Source organism: Ptychodera flava, chromosome 20 (genome assembly GCF_041260155.1).
Source record: "Ptychodera flava strain L36383 chromosome 20, AS_Pfla_20210202, whole genome shotgun sequence".
Lineage (NCBI taxonomy): Eukaryota > Metazoa > Hemichordata > Enteropneusta > Ptychoderidae > Ptychodera > Ptychodera flava.
Window position 1 is genome coordinate 2,505,094 of NC_091947.1, and position 6,309 is coordinate 2,511,402.

Consider the following 6,309-nt stretch of genomic DNA (forward strand, 5'->3'; position numbering starts at 1 on the left):
TTCTTAACTTTTGAACTTTCGATATTTTAATTTACATCTGTCTGCCTGTCTGCCTAACTATTTGCTCTCCCCTGTGTACTTATTACTCAGCAAGTATGCGGTTTTGAAATCAGACACTAACTTCCAGAACGCAATTATTAAGATTCAAGTATGCAACAAAAAACTTGTACTCAGTGTCTAATAATGTGCTGATTTGATGCATCGGTTGAACTCCCTAAGTATTGACTAGATTTGCATAACCTCTGACCACCATGGGACAAACGGCTTTTGTTACAGACGTTAATAATCGGATAAGTTCCCACCGACAATGTTTTAAGTGTACAATGCTGTGTTATTGAAAGAGACGAGTATGAAATTGTCGGTTCATACCTGTTCTCTGTTGGCAAGACACTCGATCGATTAACTTGTATAAGCCACGAGAGGGGTCATTCTTTTATTAGCTATACAGGCTTGTAGCTTTGTAATTTCTCTTGAGTTTCGCTTTTCATAGAATTTCAATAGCTTATTCAGAATTTGATAGTGTCATGAGACGACGTTTGTGTAATAAAATACAGGCGTGACCAATGGAGAGCTGCCCGGTTTTTTCAAATTGGAATAACTCATTAACATTTCATTGAAGAGCCATACGATGTTTCTTTTAGCATTTTTGTTTCGATGAGGTCTGCTGAATTTCTACCCTGGCTTGATAGCTGTACTGGTGGACGGCATTGTCCCTGAGGCTGTCTTTCGCCCAGTCAAGCGATGTATTCGTTGCTCTGATAAAGTTTGTGTGCCACGTGTGGTATCGAGTATGTGAGTGCGACTGCTTCATGAACTCTACAGCGTGTGGAAGGGTCGCAGTCAGAATAATTGTAACAACTTAGCTCAGTTATTGAACCATTCCTTTTTAAGGATGGGAATTTGGCCAAACAGTTTTGACTGCGATATCTTCGCTAGGTGACTGGGTGCCGTACGTTGTGAGTTCGAATCCCATCGAAAATCTTTTGATTGGTTAAAATCAAATGCTACTTATGTAAAAATGCGTACCGAAGTTTGATAACAGAACTTTTTCAAACATTGGTGACGAACACACAGCTTAGATGTTAAAAACTAAATAAATTACTAATTGCAACTTTAATATGACCAAAAAATTAATGTGTATTTTTTCGAGCAAATCTGTCAGCAAAATGTCAAAGGCTTGGCCCTTATTTCTTAAATTCCATACAAAATTTGACAACTCAGTGTCGTTTTTATATCTCTCGTTACGGAACGATTTCATATGGTTATTGTAACGCGTCTTGAAGGTGTTATCAGTGAGGCCGATGTAAACCCTCCTTTAACATTTCGTGGTCAATTATTGATAAAGCATTGAGCTACTCTAACATAAGAAAGCGATGTAATCTTTTTATATCAGAAAAGCTGCACATTATCAATGCTGACAAATCTACACTGTTAAACAAACGCTCTGAGTTGGTTTCAAAATGTCGCCACCAAAGTAATTTGTTTATTTATAACGCTCTGCTTTAGCATCGAGCACTGTAATTAATATATATATATATATTATATATATATATATATATATATATATATATATATATATATATATATATTATATATATATATATATATATATATATATATATATATATATATATATATATATATATATATGTAACCGGGTAATTAAACTGACAATTAAACTTAGCCAGATAATTAAACCCGACCAAGGTTCATATCACACAATAAACAAACCAGGAAAGAATGACTATCGTACAATTTGCGTTGCAGTTTATATTAAGGTTTATTTCACTACAGCTAAAATCTCTACTACTACTAATAATAATAATAATAAAGAATAAAAACAAGGGTCTACAATGATTAAAACTAATAGCAGTATTACTGGAAAATAATTTCCAGGCGCAAAATCTAAAGTTCATCCACCATAATAAAGTTCCAGATAATTCTAAAATGGCTGTTGTCTAGGGTTCATTCACTTAGCTATTGTTCATATGGCTGTGCAATGGCTTCTCCGTAAGTTGTAGGTCAATGTCCGTCGTGTTGCTATGACGATGATAGTCTATCCAATAGGAAACTACGTTACACACACAGAGTCCTTCCAGCCGCTCCTCCCTCGGGATTTGGTTATTCCAGCCCTGGTAGCAAGAGTCGAGTTGATGATTGATACGATCCAGGCACTCCTTGCTGGCTCCTCAATCCGGCCACAATAGGAACACACGCAGTGTATCAGTAACTCATTAACTGGATCTCCTCTGTAAAGCACAGTCATGTAAAAGACCAATGGCAGTTATGTAAGCGTTTCCTTCTGTTTACACTATCTCATTCAAGATGAGACTAAGTCAACATGATAGCAAATACACTGTACAAAAATACCATGAAACAAAGAACTAAGAATCACAGAAAATTTCCTTCAAAATCAGAAACTCAAATTTCAACCTGTTAAATAAAACTTCACTACTATCATAAAGTACTACTAGAATCAAACTAACTACAGAATAACAACTTAGAAACTTTTCCACGGTATATACCGGTAATTGGGAAACACATGGTCCTTCCACGTTTTAACTTGAGGGGTGTGTCTCACACTTTGAGACTTTTAAAAGTTCATTGTTTTCAATACCAAAGGGTTCAAATACACATACCTGTAAAGCACAGTCATGTAAAAGACCAACCACGTTGTCTTGGAATTTTTTCTTGGCAGTAAAACGGATAATAATTCCTAAACGTACGTCCACACCAAAGTACTGTCTTCAAGCAGTGAAAATCAGTAGAGCATTGCAATGCATTGTGGGCGAAGACGCTATCAATGAAATTCCACACATGTGTCATCACACTCAAACAACACGCAGCAGGCCTAATCACATGACTTACAATCGTAACCGGGGTTACACATATATATATATATATATATATATATAATACACAACACATATTACTTCAAGTACAAAGTAATAATATATATATGTTACTTGAGTTACATACTTAAGATCGCAAGACTTCTGTTTGAAGATTGCAGGATGCATGAAATTTAAGTAATATATATTATTCCTCTGTACTTGAAGTAATTTGTGTTATTATTTATAACGCTCTGCTTTCCGCATCGAGCACTATAATTTTCCCACGAAAACAGATATATATATATATATATATATATATATATATATATATATATATATATATATATATATATATATATATATATATATATATATACATATATATATATGATATATATATATATATATATATATATATATATATATATATATATATATATATATATATATATATATATATATATATCCAGTTTCCTCAGCCTTGGCAAAGTCCATTTTAAATTTCACTAATTTGTAAAAGTAATGAAATATGCAAATTAGCAATTAAAGAAGTAAAAATATTCAATGTCTTTCACATCTGTTACATCATTATATTATCGATATAAATAGCAATTTTGTTCAACATTGGTCATGGCCGACAAATCTTATTTCCGTAATTAATAAAGATCATTGAATGTTCGAATTAGTAATTAGGTAACGTAAAAATGCTAAATGAATTTCATGATGCCATGTCATAGAATCTTTAATGTATATAGCATGTTTCATAAATACATCCCTACTAAGGAAGGTCGTTAAATTGGCAAAATAGCAATTTGCTGGTGTAAAATTGCGAAGTGACTTTCATTACTTTTACATAATGGCATTTCATTGTACATCCAAAGTTTCGTCAACTTTGGTGCAGTTAATCCAGATACAAGTCCCAAATACGGAAAGTTCATTAAATATGCAAGTGAGAAGTTCCATTGTCATAAAATTTTTACATGACCTTGAGGTCTGTCATGTGTTCCCTTAATTAACATCTGTAGGCAGATTCGGAGGATATAACATTCTTATTCTGAAAATGTATGATTTTTAAATGAATGGTTTATGACATAAGTATGAATTATGCAAGCCACACCTACCAAAAACTGATCAATTTTTCTGTTCCTTGAATTTCCCTCCAACTGAAAGACAGACAGACTCACAGACATATAGACAGACCTACATCGGAGCGACGTTAGAACACGTGTTTGAACGGACAGTTTCCCTGACATCATTACGGAACCAGTTATAGTAGTAAAAACCTTTCGTTCTTAATAATTAGATATATCATTTTTGGTCGTTTATTTGAAGGTAGAAATCATCCTGGAGACAGACATTTTAGCTTTCAAATAGTTAATAATTTTATGGTCTTCCCATGATGATTGATCATTTTAAACATGTTTGTATTATCAAGATTTTCACCTCTTAGTATGTCAAAAATCGAAAGTTTTATTTTCCTCTAGAGTTAACACGCGGTCATTTTGAATTTAAAATGTCGTTAATCTAATGTTACTTCATTTGTTTCTGTAGTACCAAACTTTGCACGGTCACCTTTTGATTTATATGCTTCAGTTGGTAAAAGAATGGTTGAAAGGTTCATTAAGGAATGTCCCTAGCAATATCTTGACCCTATTCTCTTTATTGATCTATTTGTGTCCGGGATAATTTAAAAAAAAAAGGGTTAGGCACAATTTAGGCGATGTCCAATATTTGCTTCGGCTCTTGCATTTCATCGTGATTTTCAGATTGAAAAGAGCTTCTATTAAATATTTTTGGTACTTTCTACAGGAATCATGCTCTAGAGGTGACATATTTTTTTAATTTACGAGAATTAACGGCATTTACGGATTGATATGTTTATTAATTCTAATGATCACTCTTGTTTGTAAAGTTAATTGTTAAATGACTCTGTGCAGAGTTAGTAATCACAGAATTCAGCACTGCTGTATGACAAGCAAGTATGGCTATACTTAATGCCTTATTCGAACTTGTGAACGATATCCATCGCAATGATTGAATTTGGTATTGACTCCATGCTCAACGTTGAAATTCATTTTGCTGCAAGGAAAAGCTAAATTTAACAGAAACATCATTTCCTGGCAGTTAGTTTGCAGCAATTTTGTGACTGAATAACCGCGGCACTACGCGGCGGAATAATGCAATTCTTGCCCTCTGGGAATAAAATATCTAGTTTGTCTGAGATAAGACTTTGTTCATATCCAAAATAATGATCAGATAATATCATTTTCTTTTATGGAAACAAGGTCAACAGAATGATTCTGCTTCAAGTCAATTACGATATAAGCTGCAAGCATCTCTTTCAATGTCTGCTTCGTTAGGACAATCCGGAGCCGGCATTTGCAAGAAAGGTCCGTCAGAGTTTAGCGGAAAACGTAACTCAACAACATGTGGTATTCAATGCTATGATCTAGGTTGGACTTCTAGATAGAGACCTTTTCACCGAGTGTACGCTTTGGCGGTGATACTGATCAAGCACTTGCAAATTTGACAGTTAGTGTCTTAAAGAGCCAGTACCTGTAACCTTTGATAGTTTTATGTTTTTCATTTGTTTTGTTTTATGTCAACTACAGTTTCTTGTTCTACTACGCTGAACATAGTGTTGAGCTGATCTATTAAGCCTGTTAATCTATAGACTGCATTGTTACTGTTAACAAGGGAAATCTGACTAGAATTCAAATGTAAACAATTAATAATGAATTTTACAAGTATAGACGCGCTGTTGACGCGCTAAAGGTGCATGGTGTTAACAGTTGTTAATTGACAATAATTCATGAAACCAGATATGAACTGAATGTGCTCACGTGTTGATATCCAGTGAACAGACTAGGAAATTTTAGCATTTACTCAACAGAACAACGAGTGCTAATGTGACCCCTGAATGGAAGGAATGACGTGTTATATGAATGACTTGTACAGATATTGAGTTTGACAAAAATACAAATTTAGTTATCAAGCATTGAAATTGACTGCTGATGACTCGACATGTATTGACATTTATCAGACACTACTGGACGCATGAAATAATACAGTATGACATAAATTACTGCATAATTTTTGACTGTTATGAAATTGTGTAAAACAATTGTACCTTTGACCTGTCTCGAACGACGACGAGCAAGGAGATGTTACGCAACATTTGCAGACCTCAGATTAATCACTAACAAAAACAAAGAATAAAGACAGACAGTGCATATTCTGACAGCAGTTCAATTGAGCACACGACGCGGAGTGGAAGACAGACTTCTGATAAGACTAGACGTGTATACGGTCTACTGCCAGAGTAACTATCTCTGACGAGGATTTATTGTATAATATTTTTCAATTTTCCTGTCAATAAATCCAATTCATACCAATATAATGGACACCCGCGTGAGGCGTGTAATAAAAACCATCAGATATCTGTTATATCATTATATGTCGCAGGTTTCATCAT

The 6,309-nt window shown here is 34.1% G+C and overlaps 1 long non-coding RNA gene across 1 annotated transcript; it reads right to left on the reverse strand.

Annotated features, from left to right (window-relative positions):
- Positions 1-1,761: 1,761 nt before the first annotated feature.
- Positions 1,762-2,882, reverse strand: LOC139119608 (uncharacterized). The gene is made up of 2 exons (XR_011548952.1): positions 2,640-2,882; positions 1,762-2,249 (listed from the first exon to the last, which is right to left on the reverse strand). It is a non-coding gene; the product is annotated as an uncharacterized lncRNA (long non-coding RNA).
- Positions 2,883-6,309: the final 3,427 nt, after the last annotated feature.